Source organism: Dipodomys spectabilis, unplaced genomic scaffold (assembly GCF_019054845.1).
Source record: "Dipodomys spectabilis isolate Male_0828 unplaced genomic scaffold, ASM1905484v1 ptg000061l, whole genome shotgun sequence".
NCBI classification, from domain to species: Eukaryota; Metazoa; Chordata; class Mammalia; order Rodentia; family Heteromyidae; genus Dipodomys; species Dipodomys spectabilis.
The window spans coordinates 6,320,207-6,345,293 of record NW_024870738.1 but is presented as its reverse complement, the minus strand read 5'-3'; the positions used below and the strand labels follow the sequence as shown (position 1 = coordinate 6,345,293).

The following is a 25,087-nucleotide window of genomic DNA, read 5'->3' as shown; positions in this document are numbered from 1 at the left end:
AGAGGAAGGCTGGTCCCTGCTTCTCACCAAAATATAACCTCTCAAGATACATTTCTCCCCTCACCTCGGTCTGGAAAGAATAGAATAAAAATAGAATTTTAAACAACTGAAACAAATTGTCCTTTCTGCATCCTTCTCTTCCCCTGCCCTGTACCCCGGCATGGACTATATTGCTGATGGTTTAAATAGTCTTAAAGTATAGTTTTTCCATTTTGCCATCTCTTCACTCACACACACTCAATGACTCCCATTTGCCCGTGAGATACAGTGCAAAATCCTTTACATTTGTAGCTCCCATTCTTCTGTTACATAATCCCATCACTATAGCATCCTCTTTCTCCTGTGTTATTTCTCTTAACATCTTCCTCATGTCAACTGTTGACAGCTCTCTCCCTTTAACATATCAATCGGGGAACTGGTTCTTCTAAGTCTGATCTCCAGGCCACCAGCATGAATAGCACCCTCCCCCCAATCTGCTGACTCAGAATGTCTGGTGTTGGGAACCCCTAATCTGATTTAACAGTCCTCTACTTTTGAGAACCCTTTAGTCATGGATATTTCCTCTTCTTGGATGCTTTCCTGATCATCACAGCTTCTGTTTAAGCTCTTGACAGGCTTCCAGGTTTCCTTCCCTCATTTGGCAATTACTTACTATAGGCAGCCTTGTTGTGGAAAGCTACCTTATAAGGAAACCAAAGAAAATTTCTACCCTTTCTTTCTCTTCTTTCTTCTTGATTTCCTTCTTTTCTCCTCTCCATCCCCCTCTAACCATTCCTTATTTCCTTCTTTTCTTATTTCCCTTTCCCCCTCCCTTCTTTCTCTCACATCCCTCCCCTTCCTCTCCTCCTCTTCCTAAGCCACCATTAGGCCTAGCACAGGTAGAAAGTCAGCAGTTCTTTGGCTGTTGTTAAGTGGCTGCTCAGAGTTTACGTATTTTAGTAGTGTCTTCCTCCTAGTTTTGAAGTCTGCAAGAAAGACACAACCACCCAAAACTTGTCCTATAGTTCCCATGGCAGAAACACACCAGAAGTGATGGCTCATAGTCCTAATCCTTCTGGCATTTCTTGATGTTCAGTATTCTAGATACACTGTAAAAAATGAATACAGAGCACTGACATATCAATAACTAAGGCAGGTCCCAGGAAATCTTGATATAGCAAACTTTACTGGCTCCATTAGAGAAAACTTACCCTTTTTGAATCCACTTAAAGTGAGGACCTCGAATGGAGACTGTCTCCCCTCATTATCTCAGTATCATCTCCTTTTAGCATTTCTTCCTTTCCCTGCATCCTATGAACCTCATATTGTGACAATGTCATGTATAAAAAAACCTACTTTTCTTCCTTCGTTTTTTTTTTTGTGCACTTTTTTTTTATTAGCATCATCTAGTTCTACCAAGGGTTTCATTTCAACATACCCATATGTATATAATGTACTTTGATCAAACTCAGAGCCTTGTGCTTGTTAGGCAAGTACTCTATCACTCTATCTATGCAAGCCATGCTCCAGTCCTTTTGATTTTAGTTTGTTTTTCAGATATGGTCTAGTGCTTTTGACTAGATCATTATATTTACATTTCCCAAATAGCCTCTCTCTCTCTCTCTCTCTCTCTCTCTCTCTCTCTCTCTGTGGGTGGGGGGCATTTTAACTCGGAACCTTGCACTTGGTAGGCTAATATTATAATGCTGAGCCCATCTCCAGCCCTTTTCTGTACTAGTTATTTTAAGACAGGGTATCATTTTTCCACAGAGCACATTCCTGGACCATGATATTCCCATTCTATGTTTCTTGCTGTAGCTTAGATGACAGATATATGTCACAATGCCCAGTATCTTCCATTGAGATAGTCTTTTTTTCTGGTTGTGGGACTTGAACTCTGGACCTGGGTGCTGTCCCTGAGCTCTTTAGCTCAAGGCTTGCACTCTACCACTTGACCCACAGCACCATTTACAGTTTTCTCAGTGGTTTATTGGAGATAAGAATCTCATAGCCTTTCCTGCCTGGGCTTGCTTTGAACTGCAATCCTCAGATCTCAGCCTCCTGAGTAGCTAGGATTACAGGTGTGAGCCACCATGCCCAGCTCGAGATAGAGGCTTATAAATGTTTTTTTTCCCCCAGGCTAGCCTGGAACTATGTTCTTCTTCATCTCAGTTTTCTGCATAGCTGGATACCAGGTACACACTACTACACTCAGTTATTGATTGAGAGGTGAAGATAGTCTCAAGAAATGTTTCCCTCGGCTGTATTTGAACAATAATACCCATGATCTCAGTCTCCCAAGAAAGTTAGGATTTCAGACATGATCCATTGTGTCCAGATTTCTACTTGTTTTTGAAGTAGGGTCTCATTAACTTAAGTCTGGACTTGCCATGAACCATGATCCTCCAATCTCTGTTTCTTGAATACATGGAATTACAGATATGAGTTACCATGTTCAGCCTTGAAACCTGCTCTTAAATGCTGTGACTCCCCAAAAGAAGTTAAGAAGCAACCTGATAGCTAGAAGTCCTGTGAAAGCATAGGGAGAGGATCCTTTGCATACCACTCTATGGCTTGGGTGTTTCAACAGGATATGTTAGTAGCTCTTACAAATCATTTTGAGATTCCAGTTCAAAGGATTGAACCCCAAAGCTTTTTGGATCCAAGGAGCTATTTCAGTAAATATATTTTGGCCAAAAATAGTTTGGCAAAAATGTATCTTGTAAATTATATCTGTGTTATATTGCTCTAATGTATCTGTGCATAATGAAGCAGATACACAAAATGTATTTTGAAAGAATGAGTAAAATGAGATGAATAGTAGTTATTTATTAATATCTTAAAGATATTTCCAATTAAAATATTTTGTTAGCTTTAAGTAGTTTACAAGCAGGATTCAAATTAACATGTCAATTCTCCTCTTCCTGCTCCTCCTCCTCCTCTTTCCTCCTCCTCCTCCTTCTCTTCCTCCTCCTCCTCTTCCTTCTCTTCCTCTTTCTTTTTGAGACAATCTTGCTAAATAGCCCAGATTGGCCTTAAAATTGAGATCCTCCTATTTCAGCATTCCAAGTGCTTGTATTACAGGATAGTGCCACCAGGCCTAGCTCTACCATCATGGTCTCTCTTCTGGCAGTATTAGAATTTTGAACTCAGGACCTTATCATTGATAGGTGAATACTTTCATGCTAAGCCATGCCTCTATCCTCATTTTAGAGTAGTTGTTTGTGAGGCAGGATCTTACATTTTCTTGAAGTGTACCTGGGCTGTTATTCAGCTCTTCATTGAGAAGGGGTCTTGTGAACTTTTCTGCCCAGGCTAGTCTTGAGTTGTGATCCTCCTATTCTCAGCCTCCCAAGTAGCTATTATTGCAGGCATGGGCCATTGGTGCTCAGCTTTGACTATTATTGTCTAATAGCATAGGAAACAATATGTAGTTGCAGAGAGGATGTCTATACTGCCAGACAGTGGCAGAGCTCAGTCTTAGAGGTCATCTGTAGGAGGTTCCAGTGTAAGACTCTGTTTCCAGGCTTGCCTATAGGAACACATTTTCTAATTGTTCAGGTGTAATCAATATACACTCAAGAGGACTGTAATTCTAGGGACCAAACACTGAATATCACATATATATGGCATAGGATGGGAGAAATTGCTTTCACACAGTCTCTCTGAGAGTCCTAAGCAGGATAGAATCTTGGAAGCAGCAAAGTAGTAATATGCTCATCACCATTCATTCCCTTTGTTGGCTTTCTTCCATTTGTATGTCACTTCTCTACCCCTACATGGTACTTCCCAGGTTAACATCCCAAATGAAATAATTGCACATAGTATATTTTCCTTTTTTCATTAATCCAATTTGAATATCATTGTTTTATGTGACATGGCTCATGCTGGTCGTCTCCTACTAGCATAGGAGAAGTTTCGGGACTATCATTGTTTTCTGGTTTGGTATGTTTGCATTAATGTAGTATGTTGACCCATGGTTCCTTTCGCAGAGATATTTAAAGTTCTGTACCTATTTTAAGAGGGCTACTCATCACAAATGGGTAACATAAGTTTGAAATTGTATCTGGTCTGGAAAATATAAACTGTGAGACTTTGAAATTTGCTGCAAATGCAATCACAAGAGAGTTCCATTCTCAGTTGTTCCCTTGTAAAATGTTCCCTCCTTCCCCAGGACTCCTCCAAACCCATAGAATCTATACAGCCCTCATGTACAGACAGAAAGAGGGTACTGGTATATTAAGCAGCAGAAAAACTGTATGTATATACGTATGTACATATGCACATATGTATGTATCTAATCTTATTCATTCTAACACCCAATGATTATAACCTCTCAAGTCTGACCATTTCACTTTGGAGACTATAGCTCTAGAGCATATAATGCCCTGTCTAAGTAGCCAGTCAAATGGAGAATTGAGGCCAATACAGAATGGACTAGCTATGGGTATCACTTACCTCTGGGGGGTGGGGTAGAGGGGTACAGTAGGTTGGGAAGTATTCCATGACTTGATATCCATGAGTTTTTTAGTTTATTAGTTCGGTGTCTTGTTGAGAGAAAGAGGATTAATATGCCTGAAATGTGGACATGAAAAACAACACTAGAGACATTCGAAATGTTCTTTACTGGATTCAAGCACAGTTTTGATCCTCAGTGAAGAAAAATAATGAGATTTGAAGTGGAAGGAGTCATTTTAAGAGATACTCTGGTCACACTGAATACGAGTGGATTTTTTTTTTTTTTTGCTTTGGATCACAGGTGACACAAATGTATCACATAGTGGAAAAGAGAGACATTCTCTGGATGGCTGCCCAAAACAGAACGTCTCTTTGCTATTGCATCATGGACTATTTAGAGGGCATGGCAAGAGAGTGAACGTGGGGAAGCTGGAATTCTCACCATCAGCAACAGCACTCACTGGGCAGAGGCCCTTACTTCACCTCAAACAGATGACACTAACAAGGACAGATTTGCAGGGTAGAAGGAAATTGTGATCATGGTAGATGTGTGGGGTCTGTAGCTGCCATCCCTGTGAAGTCCTTCCAGGGACATCTAGGAATCCTTGTTTGGAAGAAGGAGAACTTTTCCAAAAAGCTAGAGACTCTGACTAAGCAACTGGAATTAAAAAACCAGGAAGTTTGGATTTATTTTATCTCATTTATGTCCCCAGAGAAACATTTAGTTTTTTTTAACTATCAAATAAGCAAATGATTCAAATTGTATCAAATCATTTCTCTCCTTTACTTTGGCACCTGCATAAGGGCTGCACTGCAGATAAAATAACAAAAGATTTTTTTTTCTTGGTTGTGTGTGCTGGTAATGGGAACTGAGCTCTGGGCCTTCCGCTCTCACTTGGCTTTTTTTTTCAAGGCTGGTGTTCTGTCACTTGAGCTACAGCTCCACTTCTAGCTTTTTTGGTGGTTAAAAGTCTCATAGGCTTTTCAGCCTGGGTTGGGCTCAAATCGTGATCATCAAATTTCAGCCTCCTGAGTAGCTAGGATTACCGGTGTGAGTCACCAGTGCCCAGTGACAATAGCTTTTCTAGGTTGTCCTCTTCACAATAGGACAGTATTTATGAAGAGGAAAATTCAAGAGCAATCACTTGAAGGATAAATAAGGAGGGGGACTAATAATGATAGTGTTCTTTTGAAGCAGATTTGCAATAACAGACTTACCTCCTGTTCCCTTGAGTTGCAGAATTACAGATGGGAGAGCGTGCCTTGTAATGAATGCTTTGCTCTCTGTAGTGAATTCTCTGTACATCATTTGAATGATATTTTGTGGACTTGGCCCTTCAGTTTCAAGTTGACTGAACTTTGTCCTAACAGACTAATTTTTGCACCTGTAATTTACAACTCTGATCACTCCTACCCAAATCTATGCCATCTCACCTCTACATACAATCATGATTTACTAGCTCAGCTGCAATGTGGGGACTCAGCTTACAAAAAAGCATCATTACTTTTTTACCATGAATACTATGAGACATGCAGGAAAAAAAACCCCTGAGACTCCTCATCTTTTGGAACCAGTTACAATTCAGGCAGAAGTATTAGCTTACTTAAAGACAGATAACTTTGGAAATTTGGTTCACATTTTTAGGAAGCTGGGAAGTCATTTAAGGTGTTGAAGGAATTTGGGGGTGGGATAGTAGAGATGGCATCTCAACATTGTGAAAGTAATCATCAGCTTTTCAAAGCTACTTTATCTCCAGCAAGTGTTTCCTGAGGTTCAATATAGTAATTAATCACAGGCCAGTTGTCAAAATACATGGACTTTTTATATTGGATAGCTGAATAGATATAATTTTCATTTAAAAAGTTATCTGCGGTTTGGCAATATTTGAAGGTAGTTTCTCTACAGGGCATTTTTTGTGGGGAAAGGGAGATAGGGAAAGCTCTCTTGTCCTGAGCTTGTAAAGGATTCTTAATCCATTGTACAAACATGCTGAACTAGCAAGTCATTAGCTTTTCTCTGAAATCCTGTACATACTACTGAGAACAAATATTTAGCTTACATGCATTACACCCATTCACTTGGGTGAATAAAAGGTAGGGAAATTTGACTTATAAAATTGTTATGGATAAATTCTAGAAGTAAGAATCTTAAAGGGAGGTTTCACTAATACGTCACAAAATTATCGAGATGCCAATAACTTACTGTTTTCCCTGTAAGAGTAAACACTCCACTGGTAATTATCATCTCAAGATGAATTCTTGAACATTAATTAATTGCCCTTCAAGCAGCATGAGAAAGAGTCAATTAATAAGAGGCATTTAATACTAATCAAATATAGGAAACATTTGTTTCTATTGAAACTCTTTGGTTATATGTCACATAGGCAAAAGATTTACTTTACTATTGTCTTATATCGTCCAGCAAATGCTGTGTTTAGAATTTGAAAGCCATGCCCTGGGAGCCAGTATTCTATTACCATGATCTTGGAATGTCATCATCCTGAAGTCTATAACTATCCTGTAGCCAAATGCCCAAGCAAATTTAGGACAAGCAACCCCAATCACTCCATAAACACGTGCAATAATAGCCCTTGTCACCTTTTAGCACTCTTTGTTCCCTTGGCTTCAAATGTTCAATCTTTCTAATCTCTTCTTTACCTACACTCAATGCCATAGCTAATATGATTGACACCCAGAAGGGATTTTTTTAAAGATGCCCTTTCTGTGTCCTAATTATTTTAGTATCAATCATATAATTTTAGTAATCACTTTGGATAAGATGACTTAGACCCATTACTCTCTCTTCCTTCCTGCTAAACATATCCATGAGCCCCAGAGTGGGGGAGGTAATGAAAGAGCACTCAGAAAGGAGGTAGAGTGAAGGTTTAAGTTTAAGATCTTGGGACAAATGGAGCAACACAGTAGTGGAGTATCTTATATCTACTCTCCCAAACTGAAGAAAGCCATTCAGGCTTGGCGTTAGAAGACCTTCATTATGGCAACCCAAGGCCACCTAGGTAGGCTCATTTCTCTACCACATGAAATAGCCCTTCTGACAATGCCAGGTGAGCCTACCATGCTGGAAAGGGGAGGGAGCAGGAGCCTCACTAAAACCAATCAAATTAGGCAAGTTCTCTCTTCCCATGCTAGACCTGGGACACTCACCTCTTGCTGAGGAACACAGAATGGCAGGGCTGGCATGAGCAATGAATATTCTTCTGTATATGGCAATCTTTCTGGCTCAGAAAATATTCTCGAGCCTTATGAATCAAAGACTCCCTTTCTCCACCTTGAGATCCCAGGTAGTTCTGCCCCTAGAAACCAGTGGGAGCCCCAGCATCTCCAAACCAAGCACACCAGCAGGCACTGCAAAGGCTTGGAGAATTAAACTGTTATTGAAACTATAGTTCACTAAAGTCAATTAGGACCAGTGTGCCAAACCTAAACAGAACGATTGTCTGCTAAAATAAGGTATTTAAGTAGTACCTAGAGTCCTAACATAATAACTAAGACGTCCACAATATAATTGAAAATTTCCCATCCTATCAAGAGCTAAGAAATCACAACTTGGTGTCAACAGAAAGAGGAATCAGATGCTGGAATTATCTGACAAGGGGTTTAAAGTGACCATAATTTAAATGCTTCAATAAGCTATAGCTATTTCTTTTGAAATAAATGAAAAAAGAAAATCTCCGAAGAGCTACAAGTTGTAAAAAGTATTAAGTAGAAGTCTTAGAGCTGAAAATATAGTACCAAAAGTTTTAAACTCATTGATTACACTTGATAATAAAGTAAATAGATCCATAGATAGAATCAGTGATCTTGACGACAAATAAAATTTCACTCATTTTGAGGAATAGAAAAAAACGGATTGGAAAACAAATGAACATATCCAGAGACCTATGCAACCCTAAGAATGATGCAATATTCATCATCAGATTTCCAAAAAGAGAGCTAGAAGAATACTGTAACTGAAAATACGCCACATTTAACAAAAGCAAATGCGTAGATTCAAGAAACTGAGCTAGTTCAAAGCTAGTTCAAAGTCATGTTTAGCTATGTTAAATTCCTGACAACTAAAGGCAAAGATGAGACCTTGAAAATAGCCAGAGGAAAAAATTGATGTATTCTGCATCAAGTAACACCAATTCGCAGGACAATGAATTTCACATGTGAAATCATGAAGGCCAACTTTGAAAAACAAATTGAGAAAGAACTATCAACATAGAAAATTCCTCAGGAATGAAAAAGAAATTTCCTGCAAATTCAGGAAAGCTGAGAGAATTTGTTGCTATTTGAGCTATACTTAAATATTGGCTCAAAGAAATCCTTCAAACAGCAAGGAAGTTCTAAAAGAAGGAAACTTAGAACACACACACAAAAAAACAACCAGAAACAAATGCATGAAAGAAAAAAACGCATTTATAAGATTATCTCTTTGTTGCTTTGTATGTCCCTCCCCCACAGTAAAACCCCTGCTTTCACTATATTTGATGTCGGTATAACTTGTGGAGGAGATGGGGAAAAACAAGTCGTTTAAGGATACAGGTGGACCTGTTGCAACAATGAGAAGCACAAGTTGTCATGTCAAAAAACGAGCTTTACAACGTTGGGGGGGGGGAGGATTGGGTGAGGGGGGGGAGGCTGGGAAGGGATGTGAAGGGTAAACAAAGGAGGAGGCTGCAATGCTTGATAAGAAATGTACGCATTATCCTGCCCATGTAATTGTAACCCCTCTGTACAGAATGTTCACAATAAAAATTAAATTTAAATTAAAAAAAAACAGAAAGAGAAAAAATGTGGACTTATATGATAGTCTATCCTTCTTACAGGTTCCTATAAATGGTATTTGATGATGAAAATATAAGTAATAATACTACGTGCTATTCATGACAATGATTTTATTATAAAATTGCTTTTATTTGCATATATTAATTATACAAGAGAATTCCATTTTGATATTTCCACATACACATATAATGTACTTTGATCAAATCTACCCTCTGTTATTTTTCTATTCCTTATCCTCCTTTTAAAATGATTTATCAGGCTTCATTTTTCTATGCTTTATTTATTTGTAAGAATTAATTCAATCATATTTTCCCTTTTTTATCCTCTCCTTTTGCCTTCCCCCTTCCACAGCCAAATAGTCCCCTATTTTATACTTGTAAGACAGGAGTATTTTAAAGCAATGGGATTCAATGAACCTAAAAGAAAGTTTTCTATGCTTTACTTGAAATGGCAAAATTTTGGCACTAATAGATTTCTACATCTATGTTGTAATACCAAGAGAAAACATTAAGAAGGAGGTATGAAGAGATATAGCCAGAAACTTTATTACTAATTCAGATGGACTCCTCAAAAAGTTAAAGTAGACTACATGAAGGCAAGAAGAGAGAAATGGAAGAGTGAGAAACAGAGGAAACAATGATAGAAGCATATCATAAAATAGCAGATGTAGACTCTAACATATTGGTTGTCTTAAATGTAAATGGTCTAAATGCACTACTAAAAAGGCTGAGATTGGTAGGAAAGACCTAAAAAATTATTCAACTGTATGTCGTTTACAAAACCACATCTCAAATTCAATAACATAGTTAGGTTGAAAGTAAAAGGATGAAAACGTATATTCTATGTAAGCATTAATTAAAACAATTTAGAGAGATGATAAGACAAACGTTGCCTCAAAAAAAATTGCCAAGACAAGAAAGGAATTCCATGGTCCTAAAAGACTGAATATATGGATAATATGCATGTGCTCAACAACAGAGCCTCAAAAATGAGGTATCTCTAAATAATCTATGTGTTTAAGAATATGTCTCGAAGAAAACAATTTTTGAAACATATGGAAATGAATTAAGAGAAAAATATTAACAGAACAAAATATGTGGAGTCCAGTTAAAACATTGTTGAGTGGGAAATATATGGCATCAAAAACTTACATAAGCAGAGAGGCCTTGAATTAGTAAGCTAACTTGCTCCTTCAAGAAATTAGGAAAAGTAAAATAAACCCAATTCAAGAAAAAGTAAAGAAATAATAAAAGGCAAAAAGCAATACATAAAAGGATAATAGTAAAAATTAATGAAAATCTGGCTCATTTAAAATAGTACAAAATTGTTAAATTTTTAGTATCATAAAATAGAATAAATAAAAATAGAGAAAATAAGGTCTCCAAGATCAGGAATGATAGAAAGATATCATTACAGATATCATAGGCATTGGAGGGAACACTACAATTTACATGAGTAAATTTAACAACTTGGAGCAACTTGATGAATTCTTCCAAAGATTCAAAGTATTAAAACTCAATCAAGATGAAGCAAATAATCTTAAAGAGACTCCACATAGAGCTCCCCTATGACCCAGCAATCCTGCTTTTGGGCATTTACCCAAATGATCACAAACAAGACCATACTAAAGCTACCAGCACAACTATGTTTACTGCAGCATTATTTACCATAGCTAAGATATGGAACCAACCCAGATGCCCCTCAGTAGATGAATGGATCAAGAAAATGAGGTATATATACACAATGGAGTTCTATGCCTCCATCAGAAAGAATGACATTGCCCCATTTGTTAGGAAATGGAAAGACTTGGAAAAATTATATTAAGTGAAGTAAGCCAGGCCCAAAGAAACATAGGGCTCATGGTTTCCCTTATTTGCAATAACTAGCAGAAACGGCCAGATGTTAGGTGAAATGAACCCCAAGATAAGGACTCAAATCTTTTTTCTTTCTTGCGATTGTTTCTAACATATTTATAAGATATTTCTTTGTTGCTTTGTATGTCCCTCCCCCACGGTATAACCCCTGCTTTCACTGTATTTGATGTTGGTATAATTTGTGGAGGGGAAGGGAAAAAACAAATTGTTTAAATAGGGATACAGGTGGACCCATTGCAACAATGAGATGTACATGTGGTTATGTCGAAAACAAACTTTACAACTTTGGAGGGGGGAGAGGGGATTGAAAGGGATGGGAAGGGAAAACAAAGGAGGAGGCAACAATGCTTGATAAGAAATATACTCATTACCTTGCCCATGTAATTTTAACCCCTCTGTACGGTACTTTCACAATAAAAAAAAGAAGAAATTGAGATTTTAAAACTCCTTTATAAAGAATGTCCTGGCCCAAACAGTCTTGTTGAAGAACTCTACCAAACATTTAAAGAAAAAACAATAATGTCAATTATACATTATCTTTTCCAGAAAATAAAAGAGAACAGAAATATCCAAATATACAGTATGAGGCAAATATTATCTTGGTAACAGAACTAGAGAAAAAGTACAAAAGAAAACTATGTACCTATATTGTTTATGAGATTAGACACAAAAATCTGGATGAATACACTGTGGAAATTATTCCATATGTAAAAGACTAAATGATAAATCATATTTAATTCACCATACCAACACACTAATGAAAAATATCAGATAAAATTATTAACTGATTTGGAAAATTCTTTTGACAAAATTCTCTATACCAGGCACTGGTGGCTCACACCTGTATTCCTAGATACTCAGGAGGCTGAGATCTGAAGATCATGGTTCAAAGCCAGCTGGGGCTGGCTTATCTCCAATTAACCACCAGACTATTGAAGTGGAATTGTGGCTCAAAGTGGTAGAGCTCTAGCCTAGAGCAAAAGAGCTGAGAGACAGCACCTAGGTTCTGAGTTTAAGCCCCACAACTGACAAAAAATAATCTACATATTTCATTATAAGTCTCAGCAAGAAAAAAATACTTCCACTTGAGAAAGGGGATCTAATAAGGAAGCTACCCATAACATCATGCTTAACAGTGAAAGACTCAATTCTTTCTCCCTAAATCAGGAACAAGGTAAGAATCATACTCAAGATACTACCAGAAATTCTAGCTGTTGCACTACCACAAGAAAAGAAAATCAAACCATATGTTGAAAGGGAGAAATGAAATTGTTCTTATTTGAAGATGACATTACTTTCTATATAAAAACCTTAAGAATTATATTACTACAGTTTATGAAGATCACAGAATGTAAGATGAACACAAAAACACAATCTTTTTTCTATATGATGACAACAAATATATGAAGAAAGAACAACTTACAGTTATTCCAAAGAAAATGAAACTTTGAGCTAAGCTTAATAAAATATGCCCAGAATTTTAGCACTAAATATTTCAAAATGCTGATGAAAGAAATAAAAGAAGATCTGGTGATACATCCATACTCACCAATTAGAAGACTCACATAATAAACATGCCATTTCTCTCCAAATTAATATACAGATTTAAAATAATCCTATCAGAATTCCAGCAAAGATTTCTATAAGTATAGAAAAGATTATTAGGGCTGGGAAGTTGGCTCAGTGGTAGAGTGCTTGCTTTGCATGCATGAGGCCCTGGGTTTGATTCCTCAGCACCACATAAGCAGAGAAAAGCCGGAAGTGGTGTTGTGGCTCAAGTGGTAGAGCGTTAGCCTTGAGCTGAAGAGCTGAGGTACAGCACCCAGGCACAGAGTTCAGACCCCACGACTGTACCCCCCAAGAAAAAGATTATTATAAAATCCATATGGAAAAGCAAAGGAACTAGAATAGCTAAAACTACCTGGAAAAAGAAGAAATTTAAATTTTATTTATGCAAAATAATATTCCAAACTCGAGATAAAAAGCAAGTGGAGAATTTTTTCCATTATTAAATAAATTTATTTTTGTTAAAGATATATACATATTAATCAGATGTGAACACTATGATTTAACCCAAAACTGGATAAAAATAAAATGACCATTACCTTAAAATTGTCAGTAGTAAGCACACACACACACACACACAATGGCACCCTTCCTAGTGATCAGAGAAATACATTTCTTACAGCAAAATGAAATAAATAGCACTCATGAAGCATGTCCTCTCAGACCACATATTTGGAGTGGTCAGTGGAATTCTTTTTTAAATCAGTTTGGCGACATGAAAATGTTTCTGTGTCTGCCTCAGAAGTTTTATCACTCTGTATTTATTCTGAGAGATAACTATTAATGCAAGTATTTATATATACCAAGATTAAAAACTTTAGTGTACTTTATAACAACAGAGTTTGGAAATACCCTATACTTCCAAGCATAAGTATATGGTAATGAACCTACTTAATACAATTATTTACAACTATTGAAAATATTTATTATGATTAGATAATATCATTAGAATGTTGTGGGAAAGCACTGATGTACCAAGAGCTGGACTAAAATTATATGTAATAGTATTTCTGTTGAATAAATACTCTAAAGAGAAAGCACTTGAACAAAATATACAGATCAGTGAAGGTAGTTATGTCTGAATGTTTATACTAAAACTAGAATAACCTATTATTCTTATAGGTGATTATAAATCAGCATTATAATAAGCATTTTATTTAAAGACCATATGTATTCTCCAGATGTTCTATATTAATTGTGACTTTGTTCTAAAGCAATAATTTTGTATTTTTGAAAAGGTCATCTCTAATTCATCTAAAATGTTTCTTCGAAAGTACGGATCCATCTAACATAGAGAGAGAAAGTAAGAGGGAGAAGGAAAAGGCTAGGGAGGATGAATGAGAATATATTCAAAACGGTGGTTCAATTTATATATCAGTCTTATCAGGTTTGTGAACTGTACATTTCAGGCTGTCAGTGGATGATGTGCACAGCAATGTGGACATCAGGGATTGGCAGGGACCCTTGAGTGGGTTAGGTTGCCATAGTAGAGCTATATATCCAGTGGAAAGCCTGAGGGCTCTGCAGAGAATCAGCTCCAGAAGTCTGGATCTACCACTGGGAATCATGTGGAAAGAGATCATGGAGACAAGTGACTGGTGAAGGCTGTGGCTTTGTGGCTAAGTGATGCCCAGTTTACTCCTCTCAGGAATATGAGCAGCTTAGATAGATGAGTGAAGCTAGCTTCAGCATAGACCCAACACTCCAGTGGTCAGATTGACCAAAGATAATCCTGAGGGTGGCAAGCATTAGACAATTTGTTTGAGGGGCCAAAGTGAGCAGAAGTCAATGGAGAACAATCTTGTATGAGATCGATTAGATGTTTACCTGGTATAAAGAAGGTACAAATGTGACCACTAACACTCCTAACTACCTCATTCCAGACAAGAGAAGTTTTACACTTGCTCTCTTTTCCTCCCTTGATAAAAATGCTTCGAGTTCTAGGAGTTGGAATGTAGCTCAGTGATTGAACTCAAGCTTACTATGCATGAAAGTCCTGGTGAATTCCTCATCATTACTACCCTTCTTTGCCCTCTTCATAAAAATCTATAAATTGAGAAAAATCTCCCAAAGAAGAATGAAATGATTAAAGTTATTCAAAGATGGATAACTTTGCCACTCCTTTCATCTCTTGAGTTACTGGGAGAATAACGGGTAGTCCACGAATTGGGACAAACCTAACCAAGGTTTGCACATGATGAAAGTTGTATCAGACACTATTTTGGAAACTGACTGCCCCACTCCTATTTTATTCGTACAACCATGTTAGCAAGATCAAATAGGCTGTTATCAATGGGGAAAATAATCACCTCCAAAAGCCCATGGGTTTGATGACTGAGAAAAAAACCTCACCAGCTCTTCTCCCAAGAAACTACTGTAGAGGCGTAATCTTGTACTCACCCCAGTGCCAGACACAAGAGGACTGCAGTTTGGGGGCAATTGAAGATATTTATAGGTCATTGCTTATTATTCTCTTTTACTATAACACTCCTGAACTGGAGTGTCTCGGCAATTGTTTTATCATCTGTTTGGGATTCTATTCTAATACTCACTACTCCAGGGAAATTTTGTCAAATTTTCCTTTCTTACTCAGAGATCAATCTGGCTTGTGTGTAATTGAATTTTTAAGAAAAGAGAGATAAGTCTGGAAAAATAACAGGACTTGGCAAATGTGAGAGTGTGTGTGTGTGTGTGTGTGTGTGTGTGTGTGTGTGTGTGTGTGTGTCTAGTAATTCTGCACACACTTCTCTTAGCTTCATTCTTCCTATCAGAAAGCTAGGTTATGTGGGGACATTTCTGAGCTATCCAAGCCCTTCTTCATGTGCCAAGATTTCAACTACATTTATGCCACAGTTGGCACACATGTTCCATGCAACAAAGTAAGTCATTTTCCCCAAAACTGATCTGGTTTTATCTGCTACTTCACTAAATATACTGCCTTAGTATTTCATGCCTTAGACTCCAAATCTCTATCCTGTGTGTAACTTCTTTTCTGGCCTTTTGTTGGTAACTTACAGAATTTGCATGGACTGTGTCTCATGTAATCTGGCTTCTCACTTGGCTTATACAAGGCTGTCTGCTGATTTGGGCAAACTCTGGTAGTCTCAGGTGACAGTCACATGGCCTTAATGCCAAACCTAGTCTGTGAACACTCTCCCTTCATTTGGAAAACATTAGGTATAATGCTTGTGGGAGACAAGGTATATCAAAGCCCATAGGCATGGAAGACCAAGCAGAAGCATTTAACAATTACTTATTGAAGTCCTTGTACATGAGAGAACCAAAGTAGATTCTGTGGCATATGGGTCTTCCCTGTTGTCCAAGGCAGGAGTGTGCCTTGAAGGTGCTGATAGGCTGAAAATCACCATGTGAGCAGCTGGTCTTCCAAATTTAGCAGAATCATACACCAGTTTATTTCCTTCATTTGAATTTATTTTTAAAATTTTATTTATTTTTGTTGGTCGTGGGGGCTGAATGCTGGGCCTGGGCGCTGGGCCTCAGCTCTTCAGCTCAAGGCTAGCACTCTACCACTTGAGCCACAGCGCCACTTAAGGCTTTTTTCTGTTTATGTGGTGCTGAGGAATCAAACCCAGGGCCTCATGCATGTAAGGCAAGCACCCTACCACTAAGCCACCTTCCTAGCCGCTCCTTCATTTGTCTTTAAAGGCATATTATGACACTTGTTCCTGATTAACTTCTTTCTTAACAATTATTTTGTTGGATCATGAGTCCAACATGATTTTAGTTCTGGGAAAGGACTAAAACAAAGCAAAGATAATCCTGATATGGCATCTTACAAAGCTCTCAATTGCCAGTGATAGATATCTCTGCCTCAAAGAAACTAGAACCCTAAAGCAATATAGTAATTCATAAAACAGGATGTACAGGGCCAGCTGATTCTGAAGTTGGTTGTTCTAGTGGTTCAATGACATAGTTATAGTTGCATGTTCTTCCTCTACTGGCTTGTAGGCCTTTGGTAATGTCCTCGTTCAAGTTGATCAATAGTATTGTCACTTGTATCATGATTCTGCTGTTAGCAGCAAGTGGGGATTACATTATCCTCACATCCATTGGGAGAGAGAGGGATGCCCTCTTACAGAGTGAGAACTTGCCCATGAGCCCCCAACAAATCTTTCATCTCTCTCACTCAAATCATAACACCTTAAAAGCTAAGATCCAATTCTAGGGAGCATAAGTTTCACAGAAGGATGGGTACCTGAACATGCATGTTCTGCTAGGAAAGAAAAATTGGAGATACATGATGGAATGGCCACAAGCAATGTCTTTCTTCCTCATGATCAATTCTCAAAAATATGAAATTAAATCCTTGACAAATTGTGAGAACAGAGCTACATTTGGATTCTGAGGGACTGCAGTACAGGGCAGGGATGCCACGCTATTATTCTTTGTGTTCCAGCATAGCTTAGTCACCAAAAGTACTAACTGTTCAGTAAATATCTACTTATGGCCTAATTGAAGGGCCACCTCACAAATCCTCTAATCCGGTCTTGGTTAATTTTATTCAAAGGGCTTAAGAAATCCTCAAAGGAAGACCACTGAAGCCCCCAGCCCTCATTCCCCAGACCACACTAGACATTGTCATTCTGTCCCATGTCAGAGCCTTGCCCTTTCTTTGCAGATTCTAAATATCCCTACATAAAAATGTCATTTGAGGGGCTGGGAAGGTGGCTCAGTGGTAGAGCGCTTGCCTTGCATGCCTGAGGCCCTGGGTTCGATTCCTCAGCACCACATAAGCAAAAAGAAAAAAAGCTGGAAGTGGCACTGTGGCTCAAGTGGTAGAGCGCTAGCCTTGAGCTGAAGAGCTGAGGGACAGCGCCCAGGACCAGAGTTCAGGCCCACGACCGGACCTCCTCCCCCCCAAAAAATGTTATTTGACACTGGGCTGTTTCTCTGAATGCTTTCCATTCTTTTCTCCCAACCCTGACTTTGAGTTCTTCAGCTAACTCTTGCATTTTTCTCACCATGTATCCCTTTGCATTGGCTTTATTCAGCATTTGTCTTTTTGCATCATGATTGTGTTTCCAAACGTCTACTTCATTCTATCAGCCAGAAACTATTCACCACCAAAACCTTTGAAAATCAAGTTTCGACTTTAGGTATGTTATTCAACTTCAGACAACAGCCATGAGCACTAACTTGGGGTTTTCTGGAACACTAAATATATTCATACAGGTCAAATCCAATCCTGTTGGGGTTCCAGAGGATGATGATGGGCTTGGTCACCAACTCAATTCATGTATGTCTTCTGTGGAGCTCATTATAAACCCACTGGCTCAGCTGGGTACCTCTGGCTCATTTTCCTAACTGCTCAGGAAGCTGAGATCTGAGAATCAAGGTTCAAAGCCAGCTTGGTCAGAATAGTCTATAAAACTCTTATCTTCAATTAACCACCAAAAAACTGAAGTGGAGATGTGGTTCAAGTGGTAGAGTACTAGCTTTGAACAAAAAAAAGCTAGGTTCTGAGTTCAAGCCCCAGGATCACCACACTCACACACACGCACACGCACACACACACACACACACACACACACACACACACACACTGTCTCAACCTATACCCAGGGCCTTGAACTCCAGACCTACTTTTCCAAATGCTTTCCAGATATCTCTATGTGAATACCCATTGTGCCCCCTCCAATATGATATGTGCTGACCAGAATTCACTGGAGCAGATGCTGATGGCTCCACCCACATTCCTAGGATCCTACCATTTCAGTATGCTTCTCAGGCATCCACCATGGCTGAAACAGCTATGGTGTACTTAAGAAGGACCCTCTGCCAACTCTGGGTGCCAGATGAGAATCTTTAGAAATTCAGCATACCCTAAGCAATTCTCAACTACTCTCTGTACCACTTGAATGGCCAAGAGATTGTCCATGGGACTAAGCTCTGGTTTCCTACAGTGGAAATTGGCCCTGATGAAATACCCACCTGAAGGCTATCATCTCTGTCTCTCTTCCTCCCTTCCCTACAAGTGTTTCCTTCACTTTCCAAATTAATTTTCTACATTTGAGTCTTTATCTCGGATTGCTTTCCAAGGTAGACCATGACATTCATCATCTCTAAACTCAAATCTGCTTCTCTTCTAAGGAGCCTCTATCTCAGTGACCACAGCCAGCCAACCCTGTTACCTGACTCAGCCATCCTCCTGACACAGCCCCATTGATGTTACTTCCTGAATATTTAAGTTCCTACTCTTTTTTTTTTTTTTTTTTTGATCTTGGAGCTTGAACTCTGGGCCTGGGTGCTGTCCCTCAGCTCTTCAGCTCAAGGCAAGCGCTCTACCACTTGAGCCACAGCGCCACTTCCAGTTTTCTGTGGTTCATTGCAGATAGGAGTTTCGGACTTTCCCGCCTGGGCTGGCTTGAAACTGTGATCCTTAGATCTCAGCCTCCTGAGTAGCTAGGGTTATAGGTGTGTACCACTGGCACCCGGCTAAGTTCCTACTCTTCATCCGTACCTCACTACAATTCCTGGGACATATTTTACCTCCCTCCAATAAGCCCTTCACAAAACCCAACATTGATCAATCTTCACACAAATCATTCCTTGCCAACTCCCTTGCTTAGTATCCTTCAAGCCTCTGTTCCAGACCTACAAAATATTTGCAGCCTCTCAAACATGCTCTGCAGCCAAGCTTCAGTGCTGGCTATTCCTTTCAATTATGAGGGCTTTCCCTTAAAAGGGGAAACTGTCCATCTCTCAGCACTCAGTAACTGTCACCATCCCTGTGCCATCTCTCTTGACATCTCTGTCCCATGCCATTCTCCACCCTTCCAGAACAGCCATGGGCCCTCTCCTTACATGTTCACCTAGTCCATTTTCTAACTCATTGTGTGCCATGTGGCATCACAGTGAATTATTAACAGATTATTTACTCATCTGTGAGCAAACTGAGGTCAGCAACCATATATTAACCATCTCTAACTGAAGAGATGACTGGGTAACCAGTAGGTGCTTAATAGATGCTTACTGGATAAGCACATGAATCACTCATCTGGTACGCATGTGAAAGCTAGATTATGAGGAGATACTGTGTTAGAAAAGCAGAGTATAGATGAAAAAAACTTAGATGAATAAAACTGAGATGGGAAATGTCTTGATCCTTATTTTAAATAATTAGATATTAAAATTATAGGCCTCAAAAACCACTCTGACCCATGATGGGAGCTTTTGCTGTTCTTTCTTGCTGTTTGGGCAGGTCCTTTTCTCTGTCTATTTTCTTAGGCAATCCTTTGACTATATGAACATGTCATCCATATTAATGTCTCATTTCTGTCCCAAAGCACGCTCTGTCCCCCTCTGTCCCCTCCCCCCAATCTAGACCCTCCCCTGTTCTCTTTTTCTTTTTGAAAGGGTAGCCATGATGGAAATGCAGAAGGAAGGGTATAAGTATACATTTATTTGGGAACAGAGGTTATGATACCCATTTATTATCTATTACTCTCAATTAATGTAAGCTTTTCGAAAAACATATGTACTTTAAAGAAGAACAAACCTGAATCACAGCTGCCAACAAGGATCAAACATTAATTTAGGATTATGATGAAACCCAGGATTATGATGAAGCCAGTAAAAGAAAGGCTAATAATTGCTCTCCAGAATATCAATCACTACTTCATTCCCATATATACCCCCTCAACACACACAAAACCTTTATGGATCTCTGCCATAAACTTGCCCAGTTATAATAACCTAGCTATGCCTTTAGTTGTATTCAAGCTATGTCCTGGCAACTGAGAACTCCCATACATGATCCAAGAAGTCTGAAGGGTTACAAGGTCTATAGAGAAAGTCATTGGTTACTAGAATGATCAAAGTCACATTCATAGGCAAATATTTCCGCAGGTATCATCACTTGATCTGAGCAATTTATTTCCCAAACAAGAATTGGATTTGCTGTTAACGCTTGTCATGACCACTTCTCAAACTTGTATTTCTTTCTACTCCTATGTCTATTGGGGTCTTCTTCATTTGACTCTTCTTTGTCAAAAGAGGAAATTCAGAATGGAGTATTTGTACCAGTAGGCTTATTTGGCGCTAGGCACCAAGTAGACACAATTTTAGAGGCTCTAGAAATCTTTTCTTATAAAAAAAAAAAGCCACACAAAAGATATTTTGGTTTGAAAAATGAATTTATTAATATATTTATTTTTATTAAAATGCAACTGTGATATGTAACTTGTAATACTTTTTATGGAAAGAAGAGTCCACAAAGGCAGAAGTGTCCACAAAAATCATGACTTGGCCTGAAGTGCCATCACATTAGGCTTGCTTCACACCATGGGATCCCATTACAGTGATAAACTAGCCCAGAGGAGGCAGTCCAGGCATAAACCCTCTTGTGACCGCTCTATATTCTACTGGAGAGAAGTAGTGATTAATACACACAGTGTGAGATTTAAGGGAATGGGAGGGGGTGTTAAGCATGCAAAGAACAGCTAGATTCATACCGTTCTTGGTCCTGATGAAAATAATCCCACCTCTGCCATTCTCCAATATCTTCATTCTGTTTTGATTAATAGGGGGAAAAAATCGTTACATCTAGGAGGATTCATTAAACCAATGCAGCTGCTTCCTTTTCTTTGTTAAAATCATGTTAAGAATATAGGTTTTACATTTTTTGAATGATCAATGATACTATAGCTACCTATTATGTATCTGCAGGTCACTAACCATACACTTGTCCGTCATGTTTGTAATTTCACTTGGTTGAATTACACATTGTCTGGCAAACAGTGGGTGTTTAATAAACGTTACTTGAATGCATGAATTGCCTTGCGAATAGAAAGTAGTTTCTATCCGTGGGTGAATTTTGTCTGTGAAAAATCTTCGACCTGTATCCCAATCGGCATTTTAGGTCGATGGCTGGGCCCTTCCACCTCCTTGCCTCTGTCCCTCCAGGGTTCTGCTCCCCTTTTCAGTTCATCTGGGGGTCTGGAATGGCCCCAGCTCTTCAAGCCTTTCCCAAACGTGTCCCCTCTACATACCCTTCAGCTCCCAGCTCCCCTTCCCCCTGCTACCCCACGCAGCGCACAGCCACACCCTCTCCGTGGGCAAGATCACCTGTCCCTCCTCTGCCACCGCCTCCTCGGGTACCCTTTCGTCCCCCCTCTGCTCCCCCTCCTCCGCCACCTCCCCCAATCCCTCCCCTTCCCCGCCTCCTCCCACCCCTTGGTGTATATAGTAAAGGCCAGGCGGGCGCTGCACGCAGACACACACTCAGCAGGACACGGGCGCGCACACACGCTCACGCACAACCCGGTGGCGGCGACAGCGGCGCTGGGTGACAGCCGGCGGCACACGGAGGCTCCCTTCGCGGTGCACCACCTTCAGGCGGTCAGTGGCGAGGCCAGACCAGAGAGTTCCCTCCGCCCGCGACCACCCTGAGGCTTCCTGGAGGCGGCGGCGGCCCCCCAATTGCGAGGTAGTGGCGACCCCCGCGACGCCCCCCTGCGGGGCCGGGGTCACCCCCGCGGTTTCTCCCCGAGAGGACCAGCCACCCGGACCCAGGGGGCGCGCCAGGCTGGGCCTGGCGCCCGGGGAGGGGCCTGCGCCCGGGGGCCGGAGGGCGCCCGGAGGCCGGCCAGGGTGCGCGCGGCGGGGAGAGCCGGGCGGGGGCGGGGACGCGGGCCGAGGCTACGGTGGATGCGGATGCGGCGCGCCCGGCCCCTGGGCTCCGGCTGCGGAAGCCGCCGCGCACTAGCCGGTGGGTTCAGGGACAAGTCCGGGAGGCGGCGCTGCCTGGTGGGGGCGAGGGTCCCCGAAGTGGGTTTGGGGGACGCTTACCCGCACGCTGGCACTGGGCGCAGAGGACGGCGCACGGCACATTCCGTGCCCAGGCAACTCCACCCCGGCTTGTCTCCGGCTCTGCCATCCTGCCCCGGCCCGGAAAACCCGGCGCCTTCCAGGCCCTTCGAAAGATGGATTCTGTTGACGTCTCTGGCGGCCCTGGCGAGCTGGGTGGAAAGTTGGGTTTTGCCAGATTGTACTGGGCTCTTCTTTGTGACACCCAGCCAAGCCCTGTATCCCCTTGGAGCCGGGTGAGTGTGCATTGGCGCCTTGGGAACCCTGGTGTTCCCCCCCACACACACACCTCTTGCCCAGCCCCGGGGGTGGCCGCACCAGCTTGGGCTTTCTGCCATGTTAAGCACCAAGCAGTCTTCTCGCTGCATTTTTTGCATGCGATTCAGTGGCGCCTTTAGCTGCAGAGGGAGTTATTGACTGTCTCCACATTGGCTTTTTTTGGGGGGGAGGGTGTTGGGGTTGTGTTCTGTGTTTGCTTGTTTGCCATTTAAAGCCCGACTATTGTTCGGAATAAGCTCCGCCTGGGTGGGGAAATGGCATCCCACCACAGTTGCTGGCGAGGGGTAGAAATGTTGCCAAACAGCTGCTGCTTTGTGTTTCTCTATCAGAAGTCCCTGAAGTAGGTTTTGGGCAGGACGGATGGATGGAGCGAGGGATGGGGCACGGAGGACGAAGGTGGCTGTGGCAGAGCGGATTGTCACCCACCCCGTGGGCACGCAGTCAGTCTCCCTGCCTGCCTGCCAAACTTTTATGAATATTCCTTTTGTGGGCACAGGGAAGCCTAATGAATTTAGCTGCTTTTCTAAGGAGCCACGATCTGGCTTTAACAATGGTTTGGGAACTTAATCAATGAGAGGGGAGAGGGTGGGGAGTGGGGGGGGGGGGGAGAAGAAGAGCGGCTGCTGACATCCATATCGGTTATGTGGCTGCTGTTTGTAGAGTCAGGTAGAAGTGGGCAGGGCAGGGTGCCGTCTAGGTGCATTCCCCTAACTGCTGGGAGCTCTGATCGATGTACATTGGTGCTACACCGCCCCCCCCCCCCCCCCCCGCAACCTGGCAGTGGTGCTGGAGAGGCAGTTTGTGACAGAGAGAGGGCCAGCCTCCCTCTCCACCCCCCCCCTCATCTGGCGTTTTTAAAGATGTGTAAATATTTTGCTGAGGACAAGTGACATCAACAGAATGCTATTCCGCAGAGCCCGGGTGTGCAGCGATGATAAATAGATAGAGCCAAACAAAGTTTTGATAACCGCCTATTCTCATGGCTCCCTCGGTTTCATTTGGGTCTTTGTTTTTGTTGGTTTAGCATTATCTCGCGTCCTCTGCTGTGATCCCTTGATTTAGCCGATTCTTGGAAGCTTCTCTTCGAGAGAAATGCAGCCAGCAGGGAGAAAATAATTCTTAGCCTTTTCCTGTATCAGGCTAGGTTCCCCTAGTCCTCTGCTCCCTTCTTTCCTTTTTCTTTTTCTCCTGGAGAGGCAAACCGGAGGAGCTGTACCACTTGCAGAAGCCTAGGGTGAGCTTAAAGGTATAGAACCCTAAGTCTGGTGGCATCTCAGATTTTCTGCCAGAAGCCTAGAGAAGCCAATCTCACTCCCAGACACTTTTCTTTCCCTCCCCACATACGTTCAATATTGGGCACATGGACACTTGCCTCTCGCCCTTACACATACCCTTTAGAGTTTATGCCTGAGGTGACCCTTGACACTGGGAGCCTAATCAGACTTGAACTTGGGGGAGGGAGGGGTGTAGTGTCTGGCTGTTTTGGCAGTAGCTCAGAGGACCGTCCAGCCACCCAGGGGATTCCATTATTATTCCGAAAAACCCTGAGACCCCCTGTGGTGATGTTTGTCTTCGGGAAAACCTGCTCCGGAACAAAATGAGAACTGGTTTTTCCATACCAGTTGCTGAGTTAGGCACTAGTTGGTAGGCAGTGGACAACAACTTGGAAATAAATTGCAAAATCTTGCAGCTAGAAAACAGCTACTGGAGACAGGGCCATCAGAACAGCAAGAAAGAACAAGAAAAAGGCAAAGGCTGGGAGGCATGGCTAGGAGTACTCTATTTGTAGCAGAGAGCTCTCGCTATAATGAACTGGAAATGGAGGGGAGGACAGCTCCCCTCCCCCCAATCCCTTTACCCAAATGGCGATATTCTGTATGTACAGATAGCCACACAATATGTGCTCCAAAGCCACAATAGGAAAATAGCAAGTGTCTGGCTCTCTGGTTTCTCTCCTGACCTTAGATTTGGGGAGAGGAGAGACTGACTGGCTAATTTAGCCAAGGAGCTAACATTTGTTGTTGCCCTCTGTCTGCCAGGTACTTCCCATGTGAGAAATCTTCTTAGGTGACCCTGTGACCCCTATGAAGCATTATTTTACAGATAATGCTCAGAGAAATTTCCAGTCATGAGTCTGATTCCAGACTTCAGTAGCTGTGATTTAAGGAGGCAATATGTCCCTCTGCCCCTGCTCCAAGTCTCTTATTTATTTCTCCCAAAGGCCAGAGCCCTCAGCCCATCCCCCTTTATGAAATATGGTACTAATCCGTGTGTGGGGTGGGCTAGGGGAGGAAACCTGCCAGTGAGGCAGC

General features: G+C 41.2%; 1 protein-coding gene across 3 annotated transcripts in view; it reads left to right on the top strand.

Moving 5' to 3' along the window:
- Positions 1-22,063: 22,063 nt before the first annotated feature.
- Rai2 (retinoic acid induced 2) overlaps positions 22,064-25,087 on the top strand; it is a 62,811-nt gene continuing 59,787 nt past the window's right edge. Inside the window, exon 1 of one of the 3 annotated variants that reach the window (XM_042680490.1) lies at positions 22,064-22,116. The gene's annotated coding sequence lies outside the window, so the exon portion shown is untranslated. Of the gene's footprint in view, positions 22,117-22,355; positions 22,399-22,646; positions 22,733-25,087 lie in introns of those variants that run through there. The other 2 variants (XM_042680491.1, XM_042680489.1) reach the window with 2 other exon arrangements.